The following is a 12,807-nucleotide window of genomic DNA, read 5'->3' as shown; positions in this document are numbered from 1 at the left end:
ATAATGTCTTACAATATTTTTACAGGCATGAGATATTTACTTTAAACTCACTGTACGGGAAATTTAAATCTATGCCATTTTAGATTATAGTATAATTTGTGGGGGTTTTGTTTGCTTTTAGTGATTTCTTTTAGTACATATTTGGCTTCTAGAGACAGCACATTGTTCAAAGCGTGCTTTTCCTCTCCAAAGCCTCTACCTGCAGCATGAATTCCTTTATTTGATGCAATTCAGCACAAGGGTCTTTACCTGGCCCTTGTGGGTCCCGTATGCCCTGTTAGGTGCCACCAAGCGGCCTCCTGACATGCCTGGTCAGCATAAAGCTAAGCTGTGTGTGCAGCCCGACCTTGGCACAGAGGTGGCCCAGCAGGAAGAGCAGCAGCGGGTATGGGCTGGCTCGCTGTCCCACTTCCCTGCCTGAGCTTTGTGTCTGAGCAAGGAGAACGGGAGGTAGCGCTGGCAAAATGCTGAAGAGGTGGGACCAAAAGCTGCTGAAGGTGCAGTGCAGCTGATGCGAGATGTGACTCAGTGACACGTCATCGCTGGCTCATAGGAAGAGGTGAGATAGATCTTGGGCAAGATGAAATAAATACACTTGCAAAATTAAACAGTTCATAGGAAAAATAGCCTCTTCACCTCAGTTACTGACATCTCAATTCTCACCAGTAATCCAGGAATTGCTGTACATAGTATGAGATGTTAATGCTGGCCCTAATTCTGTTGACTGCCCCTCATCTCTAGGATAAGATTTGACCTTTTGCAGACTTGCTGCTTCTTTGCAGCATTTTCTCTCTACCGTCCAAACCTCGGTCTGTTTTCTGCATTGAACTTTCCTGCTCTGTATCCTTTCATCTCTTTTTATCCAGAAGTAAAAGTTCCTTATGGGCAGAGATTCTTATTTGTCTGTTATAATTTATCCACTGTATGGGAATCATGTAGTTATATAAAGCAGTAATACTATTAATAGCAGAGAAGGCAGCAACTTCTCTATCAAACTTCTAACACAAATTCTCTATCAATTTAAATGGAAGCACGATCCATATTTAAAGTGCCACAGTCTTATGTACAGAAGGAATATTGAATCACAGTGAAAAATGCAGGAAAAGGAAGTCTTATAACCATGTCTACCCATAGAGAATATAAATGCAGCCACACAAACCTTTCAAATGTTCCTTGGTCAGGTGTGCGGCTTACAGCTTGGTATTGGCTCAGGCAGGACTGATGTGAACTAGAAGATAAAACCAGCAAACAGCGCTGGGGCAACAGTGCAGGAAAAGTTTAGGACACCCCCCTTCCCCCCCTCCCCCCGCTGTAACAAGGAACTAATCATTCCTTGTTAATGAACTGCTAGTAACAAATGTGCATGAAAGCAGTAGTTAAAAATTGGCCAGCAAGAAGTGCCAAGTGATGGTTATCTGAGCTTATGTTTTCTGGCTCTGGCAACCAAGGGTTCTCTACGTTTCTGAAGAAACGAATGCTAATGATGACATATCCAGCAAGATCTTTTCAAGCGGGGTACTGAAGATGGACATCAACACTGCCTGGAAGACAACTCTTCTTCCTTTTAATATGGTTCCTAAAAGCAAGGGAAGGTAGGAAGAGGAGCAAGGGCTGTATACAACTAGAATTAGCTCTGTATTTTATCAAAACCCTGTATAGTTTCTAAGCCTGTTCAAGAATGACCTTTTACTTTAATTTTTAACTGAGACGAAAGGACATACTGTACAGGTGTAATATCTAGCCTCCAATGCTTAGTGCAGAACTTAAAAAGCATGGTAGGAAGGGGCCAGGTATCTCCTACCGTATTGAATTTAAAGACATTGTCAAATTAACAAGGCCTGAATTGTTATTCTATTTACTTATCATTAACTGATATAACATTCTTTTCCACATCCTGAAGGTCATTACCACAGTATATTTATTTTGGCTCCTCAGTGATGTCGAACATCCAGTACTGTGCCTTTTACAAACACATACATGAAAAAATTCACTAATTCATGCTCCTTCAGTGCTGCCAAGAACACAGCAAAGTGTAACCAAGCTGCATATGGTCTGACTGTGGTAAAATGTCTGCACCCTGCCTACACTACAGGTGTAGCTCTACTGGAAGAAATATCCCAGCTAGGTTTCAAGAGTTGGATAAAATCCTCCTAGGGGAACATGAGTGCCTGGTAGAAGAGCTGTCCTCAGCTGGCTCCAGTTTGATTCCTCTATCTCATATCCTGTGCCTTAAATGAGAGTTACATTCATTGTTGTGGTGCACAATTCCGATCCGCTTACATGTTTTCCTCCCACAATTACGAAGGAAAACAGTTTGACCAACAGTGCTTTAGTTACAAAAATCAAGACACATGAGCCAAATTCTTGAATTTGGCATTGCACAATGATACTCTTAAAATAAACATCAAAATATTAGGCACTGCACAGTTTTGCCTTTGTTTACTAGGGCTCAGATGCTGGACAAAGCATTGACTCTAATACTGCAAAAATCTCTGACTAGCAGCTCCAAAACAGAAGTCCTAGTCCTGGTCCTCCAAGCTCACTTGTGCTAGCAGGATTTTGAACTCCCTTGGATTCTCACTGGTAAATCAAGCTTCATATTGGTGCATAGCATACCAGGTATCAAAGGCAGGGCCCTGTATCTGAACAGGAATGGAGATGTTCACTGCTAAGGGACATGCAAGGTTTGAACTATGCAGTGCATGACTGAAAAATAAACATGAGGTAATAAAGAAAAGGCAAGCCAGTAGCAATCTGACTTTCAGGGATTTTTTTGATATATAATTGAACTCCAGATGTGAACTTCAGAGATAAGATACACTGATTACTGTACAAGATTACTACAGTATCATGATTATATATGTTATGGAGTTGAAAGAACCTTTCCCATAGTTGATACTATTTAAGACAATGTATTTAGTACTAATTTAAATTCATTTTTTTAAGAGAAGATCATGCATAAGGGTGAAACAGGAAACATCTTCTAAAACGAACTCATGCATCTCTAGCACAGTTACTTGGCTGTTGCGCCTGTATCTCTTCAGCAACTCCTCTATCTGATGACACAAAAGTCACTACAAAACAGATTTAATCTGGCTGTTTAGTGTTTTTTGAAGAGGCAGAGACTACGGAAAACTTTCCTAACTTGACAGACCTTCTGTGTGGAGTTCAGTGAACTCTCAGGCAGGACCGAAAAGCAAGTGTCACAGCGAGGCTTTCCTCTCAAATTCAGGCAGTTCTTCCCTACCACGTCCTGGGGCTGCTACAGTTCAAGCAGCACCCCTGCCTGGCTGGGCCGAGGGCACGCATAGTCACAGGTATAAGAAATGTTGCATTTGTTCCCTCAGAGGCCACCTTAAGAAAACAAAAATCAGAACCAATGGGCAAAGTCTGCACTGATTGTACGTGTTCCAAATAGGTCACAAACATCTAGTTTAAAAGCTTGTCTGTATTACTGTTGTGCCTGTTTTAAACAGGCTGAGGAAAAGAAACATTCAGTGATTGTCTGTTTTCGCCACTTCTGTTCTAGGTTAATAAGCACTTTGGCAGGTGCTGGTCTTCAGGTTTTCATCTGTTTAAAAAAACAAAAAAAGGAAAAATTCAGTACGTAAGTCTACTACATCAGTGAAATTGTTGCTGTAAACGGGGACTATAAACTATATAGCACTTCATCTGCAGATCTCCATGTGCTTTCAAAAAGGGTTATTACCCCACTCTTAATGCTGGGAAAACGGTGGTGAAGAAGTGCAGTGACTTGCCCAGAAGTCACCCAGCTGGCCACTGTCAAAACCGTGGATAAATCCCAGGACTAATTCTTCATCCCAGAAGCTGCCTCAAAATAAATAATACAGAGAATTGTGCAATGGAGTGTACTCTCAGGAACAGTGGCAGAACATGAGAGGAAAATAGATATAACAAACTGAAATACTGGAACGTAATTAGATTTAAGACAAGAAAATAACCATGGAAGTATGTGTGAGATTAAACATCATGTAGTAAAGAAACTTTGCTTTGGCTAGGCAAAATTTTTGTTATTAAAACATGCTACGTTTTCTAGATTATGACTCTATGTCTTTTTTTTTTTTTAATGATCAAGGGTAGCGACAATGACTACAGCCCTGAAAAGATAATTTCCCGAAACACAGCTGCTTCTGGAAGTAGAATATACATTTGCAGACTCTGAACATAACTGATGGTTTTGACTTGTGTGTGCTAGCTAATGAGTTCTGAATCTTCTTTCGTCAAGTTATTCCATGCTCTCACCAATGGAGTGGTCAGGTGGAAGTTAAAGACGGCGGCAAGCATTATGGCATACATACCTCTTAATCTACAGCTGTCCTGGGGCATCTGCAATCCAGCTGGACATCCCTAGGCCCTTGTGTTTGGGCACTACAGTGTGTACATGCTCTTCAGCTCTTTGCTCTGCCTAAGTTGCATAGCTGACCACCCAGTCCCAGTACTAATGGTTGATAGACAAATTTACCGCAAGCTTATTTTACAGCTCTGGTATTCTGAGTACTCTGAACTTCATTCATCCCTTCAGAAAATCAGTGGAAACAGTCACTCCTGAAGGAGTCAGCTCCTTCAGCCCTGGGCAGTAGAAGAAATGCATGGATGGAGATGAAGTAATTGACATCTACTTTCATTTGTCTATGTAATTTTTTTCTTGCTACTCGTCACCATTCTTTTCCATAAGATCCTCTTGCAAACTCCCCTGAGTTTAGGCTACTGCACACAACTGCAAATCACAGATAGTCTCTGATATTTATCCTGTTTCTTCTGTTTTTGTTTCAAACAGCCTGCAAGACTTTCTACTTGTCTCTTCAGGCCAGTGATACCTTTAAAATAACCTGATCAGGTGACTGAAATCCCTCAACATGGAATATGTTGCTTAGCTACCTCCAAGCTGAAGGTCAGGCTTAAAAACTACTTTGCCCTGGGTTGCAGCCACCTACCTTTTGGGTTCTGTGTGAACAGATGGTTAAGGTTTAATAACACCCGGCCAGCCCTTCACCTTGGAAACACAGCCCAGCAGGAGGTTGTACGCCAAGAGCAGAGTCACTCAAAGCAGAGTTTACGTCACACGCGCACAGGTACGAGGATGCGAATATTGAACGGGCTGGGCTGGATTCCTCAAATCACTGCACGTGTTATCCCAGGGTATGGGGCCAACTCCCTCGCTGACCCTTCCCCACAGCAGCATCGTCACGAAGCGCAAGTCATTAAGTCTCCCAGGGCTACGTTCCCCTGCCCTGTGCTGCAGCGGGGAGACCAGTCCCTCTCAGAGGCAGTGGGATGGCTCTGCGGCGAGCCTGAGGGCTGCGAGGTTACCTGGGTGGAAGAGGGCTGGTTGCTGCCCACGTCTTGCCAGGGCAGCAGGCCTCTCCCTTGCAGGAGTGCCAGGGATCCCGCTCCAGTGCGCACGTTCCCCGGGACGCCAGATGAATTATGGATGAGTCAGCCAGAATTTTTCCACGAGCTTCCGCTGCTGCACAGCGCTCAGCGCCAACCGAGCTGTGGTTTTTAACCGCTGTCTGGACCTAATGCTTCTAACGTTAAAAAAAAGAATTGCTCTTGGTTTCCTGGCAGAGTGCTCTGTGGCAGGGCACGGGGAATCCCAAAGCTTGTGCGGTGTCAGGCCCCCGCGTCCATAACGTTTTGGTGAATAGCCTAGCATGTGTTAGAAATCATTTGGTCCTTTCTGCCTGCTTTGCTCCTCTGTCCCTCCCACTAGCTGAGTGTATCGACAGAGTCAATTAGAAGAGACAGCAGCAATGCTGAAACTGATTTGAATTTCAACCAGGATCTGCTAGCAACTAGAGCTATATACAGAGAGCTGAGGGCAGGCAGTTACCCAAGGACCTAATGACTGCCCGTGTATGCTGAAAGTCTTTTTTTCATTTCAGTCCTTAGCTAGATTCAGATTAATTTCTGTTTAGCAAATGTTGATTTCTTTTGCTCTTCTTTGAGCACATGAAATGTGTGTGGTCTTAATTTGTGATGATCATGCAAAAAACCCAGTCCATTTCTGGAAATATTTGCTATGAGACAAAGCACAAAATCCTTCTACAACAGCATTTGATGACTCCTCTCAGAAAGACTGTAGCTTTTGTAAACACTTGCAGTGATAAAGCAGCACTGATGTCAAACTATACAACATGGGAGACTAAGCATTAATTCAAGCCTTATTATAAATTTCTATTATCTGCATTCAAGTTGCATCTAGATCTCCCAATCAAGACAGGCTTCAGCTGTGCTAAACACTACATCCATAGAAATGACAGTTTGCGCTTTAAAGCACTTAGCATCTAAATAGACAACGTGAAATAAACTGGTGTGAAGTCAAAGAAATGAAAGAAAGATCCCTACCGGCTCTTTACCTAGACACAATCAGTAGGCTACTTGGCCGCATTCAGAGAAGACTGAACTCTATGTTTATCTTCACACAGCCTGAAAATGCATTGATTTTAATGGGACAGAAGCACAGGAGTGTTTTTTCCCTGAATACATGTATGACCCCTGAATCCAGCCCTGAGGAGGAATTTGAAGATGAATGACATATTGTTTTACAGGCTAACATGGCAGAGATGGCACAGGAAGGAATACAGGACAATCACACTTCTAGGAAGGCCATAACCAGCGTCTCCAGGAATTGCCCATAGCAGCAAGAGTCCTTGATTTGCACAATCCTCCCTTAAGAGCTATTCAAATGCAGATGTCCCAGTCAGCCCTTTTGAGTTCTCTGAGTGCCCGTAGTTGCATTTGGCCCTATTTACATAGCATATCATCTCAATTATTCACGCACACATTTCATGACACCTTTGCCATAGTAATTAAAAGGGCTCCTGTGGCTGTCAAGCCAGAATATGATGCAAGTACAACACTGTGATGAAGTTAATTGTTCTTTACCTTGAACTACCCTATCCACCTTATTTCTAGCTTTCACCTCCTGCAGAGGGATGTGGTTATGTCTTTGTCCATAGGATGACAGAGCCCCTTGCAGTTAAGAACCTGCACAGCCTACTGTTCATCATCGGGTTCCTTCTTAGTCTTCTTTTCAATAAAATAAAGAGACTGATCGTAAGTCTCTTACCATAAATCAGCTTTGCTTAGATATCATATAACTCTTATTACTCCTTTGTGAAGCCTAAATTGTCAACAACACTTTTCTCAGGCGTGGGCACCAGAACAAGACACGCTATTCCCTTAATGTTACTGTAATAGCACCTCTTTACTCCTACGGAAGGTATTCTACATCCAGGGATCACATCAGCCTCCTTAGTCACCGCATTGTTCTGGCAGCTCCTGTGCTGCGGGTTGCCCACGTGACCAGGTTTGTTGCTAAATCTTGGAATCCTGTGATTCATTCAAAGCTGTCTGCGCTGCTGCAGCGAGCGCGGGCCCTCCTGCAAGCCAGAGAGTAGAAGTCACTTTAAGTCACCTTTCATTTTTTGCTTCTTGACCACATCAGCATAGCACCCGCTGAGGTGGCCACAGGCAGTGAGGTGTGCAGCAATTCGTCTGCAGACCACTATTTAAGTATGCCTGTCCTCCTATAAAAAAAACCACACACGTTTAGTCACATACAATTAGTCACTGATCAAATTTCTGTATTGGCCTGAAACACGTCCACTTTGCCATGCTGCAAAGGCCCCGTAGCCCAAGGTTTCCTGTGGGACACAAGTGATGGGATAACTTTCTTGAAGAGGAGGAGGCTCCTTTCTTTAGAGATAGAAGTATCTCTCTAAGTAAACAAACAGAGCTAAAAGGTGGTAATTAAAGAACAGTTGTCTATTTTCCTTTCAAAATGAACATACAGTGCTGTGTTTAGAAACCCGTGTAACAATGCAAGGTTTCTATATGCACATTTGTTTATCCAGAAGATTTTATTGTACTATTTAAAGTTTAGACAAAAACAAATCGAAGGATTACAGAAGTAGCTGTGTTGTGTGTTACAGGTCTTATAGCACTATGATGTAAGTCAACAAAATAGAATGCCTTTAGTTTGACAAATTAGGTTTTAATTACCAGATTTGAAGACAAAATATTTGTTCTCGTTTCTCAAATATTCTATCAGGTTTTCTATCTTAGATATATGTTGGATCTAAGTAAAATGATTACGTTCATGCAGGATATAAATACATTGTGAAAGACTAGACCGTGCAATGCTGCCCTGCTTTTAACTTTTCTTGTCTGAGATTACAGAGCCAGGATCCACACAATTAAAAAATAACAGTTAAAAGACAGTAGATTGGCTGTTTAGCCCTGGGAACAGGTTGCTGAAATTCGGATTTAGCTCTGTGCCAACAGATAAAGCATGAAGGAAAACAGAAAAGGAAGACACACAGAAAAAAATGTATCAATGTAAGGTCACTGCAAGCCTGAGTAGAGAGTGCCAAAAGTTTTCTGAGGGAACTTTGTTCAAAGGATAAAAAAAACCAAAAAACCTCACTTCATTTACACCATCAAATCAGAACACAAAACATGGATGGCGTAGGTTACGTATTTGCATTTTAATAATAGTGCTGGAAACTGAAACATGTCAGTGTCAATACAAAATAGGCATAAATTCATCTCAATTCAGTACATGCTTATCCCTGTCCAGTGGTTCTGGAACCAGAGTCAATATAATCAGGAAAAAAGTAACACATGCTCCAGGTCAATGTGTAGGTGCCTAACTGTGACATTTTGGGGACTGTGTCTGTGCGTAATTTTTGTTTTCTGATTTAAGGTAAGAAATTACTGAGTTACCAACTGTCTCGGTGGATGTGGAGCTGAACTGCCAGGCCCGTGTCACACATCTTCCAGAGACGAGAAAGCAGAGAGTTACTAAAACTCAATTGCTCCCATTCAAAAATGGGAGCGTCACTGGAAAGTCAGAGAGCTGGAGGCTGAATCAGGCCTGCTGAGTTTGCCTGATGTCCAGGAGTGAGGAACGAAGAATTTTCTCAGATGTGGGGCATGGACCAGCATTGGGCATGGATTCTTCAATGGGGTGGGATATGGCGCGATGATGCAGCCAAGCCTCTCCAACAGCTCTCGGACACCAAACGGGGCAGTCCTGCCTCCCCCAGGCTGTGCTCGTGTGATCCTGTGGTGGGGTGGCTCACCTAGCTAATCCAGCAAAAATACTCCTCGCCTCCTTCGGCAGAGTTAGTTTTCTGCTGGTTTTGGTCCCTTGAAATCCTTGCTGTGAGACAAGATGAGCTCCACTGCCATAGGAAGGGGAGCTGCTGGGGTGGGATCGCCCCTTTTAGGGGCAAATAATTGTTGAATCAGGCGAGATGAGCTGCCTAATCCCACCGTGGGCCTGACAGGCTGGGGGTGCGCTCGGAGGCACAAAAAGCTAGAGCAGGGGAACAGAAAAGACAATCCTCCTTTCATAGCACATCAGTTTAGCTGTGAGATCTAACTCACAACAAAAGAAGTTTCCTATGACTTGGAGGAGAGAAGAAGGCTTCACAGACTCTGACCCCAGCCCAAAGAAAGCTCAGAAGACTCAGGCAACGAAAAACACGTAGACACTGATTATTTTGCACAGATCTGCATATTCCTTGAGCTGCTGTATATTCCTTGGTCACGCCTAGGGCATGATCAGTGCTAGCGCTCCTCAAACGCATGTGCCCAATTGCTTCCACAACCATACATCCACAAAGAGATGCTCTGTACTCAGTAACTCAGTGTTACTTTATGGGAAGGGAGGGACAAAACCCGTGCTTGAGCTAATGGGGAGCGTGGGGTAAAGTGAAGAGCAATTATGTTTTGGGAGATTATAGGAGCCAAGCTGTAAAAGATCTCATTTCCACAGAGGGGTAACAGAGGGGTTTTGTGCAAGAAACCAGGGAGAGAGCCAGCTCTGTGAGCTGCTCAGATTAAACAGAGTGGGAGAACACATGGACCCAATACAGCAGGAGCTAAACATCACCACCTACAAGCAGGACTGTGTGATAACTGCAGGGCCTAGCTCCACCTCTTTTTCACCATAATTTTTCCTTGGTGAAATACTCGGAGCCCTTTTGGTCCAGCCTACATCTTTATTTCCTGACCGAAATGAAATATGACCCCCCAAAGTCCCCCCACCAACAGTGCCTCATTTACTTTAGGGGGAAAAAATGATTTGTAGTCACTGACCCTATTTTTCCTGTTATGAAATCATTTATCAGTATGCTAGACTTCGCCTGCTGAGCTAACCCACATTAATAAAGCAAAATGCAAATGATGTGCTTGTCTCTGCTGACCCCGACTTTGAAAACTGGTTTTTCTTTCCCTGCTTCTTATCTTTGACAAAAGAGACACAGGCATAAGCTTAGAAGTCAGCAGGTACATCTGCCTGTCTGTCAAGTGACCTGAATCCCACTTTTCATTACACAGACTTTCAGTACAGTGGATACTGAGAATAGGTGATGCTGTAGGAAATGATAGATGAAGCCAATTAGGCTAATTAGATAGTTCCATATTCCTCTACCAAAATCTTTCCCTCCTTTCCCTTAATTCTCTCTCGTTATGGTTAATTCTTCCCTTCCATCTTGCTGGTTTGTCTGAAAACCAGCTTTGACGCTAAAGGATGTGTGTACATCCATCAGGTTTCAGACAGTGGAAAGAAAAGTCTGTGAAAACATCTTCCCTACCTGTGCTGGCAAGCTTTCTCCTAGGACTTCTCCTTTTTACAGTGCAAGACTGCATAGAGCCATTCCTAAAGATATTAAGGCTCACACCACTTCTCTTTCACGTGCTCTTAACACTCCTCTCTCTTGTTCCATCTGTCCTTCAGAGTCTCCACTAACTTTCCTATAGCGTGCACTGTTATTCTCAATATTCACAACATTTCCTCATTTCCTTGGCTCATCTCTCACCAAGACTAATACCACAACTCACGTACAGCAAGTACTTCCAAGCCTCTTTTCTACTCTGTCTTGCATTCCTGACTTTCTGCTATCTACTCGCATTGCACCACTGAAATTGCTCTCGTGACTTCTGCTTCCTTAAATTATGTTGTCTTTATTTATACCTCCACTGATCCCCGTCTCTTACTTTTGTCATCTCTCTGCCAACTTTATCTTTCCTCTCAACACTTTCTCTCCTCGGCTTTCACAACTCCATCCTCACTTCTCTCTCTTGACAGCTGAGGCTTCCTTTTCCATTCCCATTCACCATGGAAATCTCAGCAGGCTTTCTCTCTTCTGCCTTTCCCTGTGGATCAGTACCCAGTCACGTTGGCAGCATTCTGTGTCAGTGACGCGTGCTTTTATCTTGGTCTCTTCATCCATCCAGTTCTGCATTTTAGCCACTATGTCTTCCTGGGGGAGTGTCTTTGCCAGTTCGACTTTCACATGGCTGTTGCTGAACTTCTGAGGAGCCCCTTGAAGTGCTCCTCCAATCCCCCTACTCTGTTTGTAAGCATCGTCCTTCCTTTTGTCCTACCCTGTTGCTTGGACTTAATCAAAGCCAGTCCTACCCCAAGGCAGCCAGACCATGTTCAAGCTTTGCAACCTTTTCTCGCAAATTCACAGCACTCTTGCATGTTCCCTCCCTTTTCATCTCCCCTATATCCATATGGGAGATATCCATAATTGCCCCTTTCCTCCTATTACAAACCAAAAGTCAATACAATTATTCTTGCCCATTTTCTCACCTGTTTAAATCCCTCCCCTGACTCCCTCTTTTACCATCATTCAACTTTCAATTTTCTTGCTCCTTCACAGTCACACCCTCTTCTGATTACTTTTGCTTCTTATCATGCCATGCGTTTCTTCTTCTGCTTTATCAGTGATGCAAACATTAATCCTTGTGAAATTTGTTGACGCTCCTTGTTTCATACTTCTTTTCATTCTGCCTGAATAGCTGTAATACAAATCGTAAAACTTGGGCAAGTTATCTTCCCCCTCTACCCTGTCCCTTTCAGGTAAACTTGAAGAAACTAGCTAGGAAACTGGAGTTAACTCCTAATTCAGCAGCCTAAAAGAAAGAAAAAATTCCCAACAGTGATTAAAGAACAATTTGAGAAAACTGAAAGAACTTTTTAGGGGTTGGGGTTTTTTTTCCCCACTGAGGGATTAAAAAGTACAATGAACAAATCAACAGAAGTTGATGAAAGTCAAGCAATCATGAACATAGGAAAGAATCTATTAACTGCATGGAATGCACTGAAGCAAATATTACAATATTTTTAAGGACAATATGTGGGACAGAACTTGTGGTTGCACTGCACTGAGAAAGGAAGAAAATGAATGAGACAGACTTACCAGGCTAACAACTTTTTTGTCCAGTCCAGCAATTCCATAGTCTGTTTGAATTTCTGCCTAGCGCTTTCTAATTTAGGGCTTCATCCTCTGAACAGTGCTGTTGTATGTAGCTCTTAATGCCAATCTAAACAAAGTAATTTTGCAAGTTTGGAGCCCTAGAGCCTGATACTCTGTAGATGTAGCTCTGCCAGCTCTACTATAAGCCATAAGAATGCTCATATTTGTGGGGGATAACCAGTCCCATAAAAATTCTAGTGACACTTATGCCTAATACTCAAAGCAATGAGTAAGGCTGAATACAAATTTGGATGCACTTGAAGATGAGTTTTCTCTCCTTCAAATTTTTAAATCAATATCACCTCTGAATTCTGAGCAGAGCAAGTGAGCTGTAAAATGTATCAATACAGAACATATCTGCGGCCAAACACCACCTTGGGCACTGTGCTTTGTGCTAGCGGAGCATGTAGTCTGAATGATGGACATGACAGACAGGAAAGAATAAAACTAACCTACGTAAGGAAAGGGGCACAGCAGAGAAGGCTTGAGTTACAGAAATATAATTATG

Source organism: Haliaeetus albicilla, chromosome 21 (assembly GCF_947461875.1).
Source record: "Haliaeetus albicilla chromosome 21, bHalAlb1.1, whole genome shotgun sequence".
Classification (NCBI taxonomy): domain Eukaryota; kingdom Metazoa; phylum Chordata; class Aves; order Accipitriformes; family Accipitridae; genus Haliaeetus; species Haliaeetus albicilla.
Note: the sequence above shows the minus strand (reverse complement) of the source record.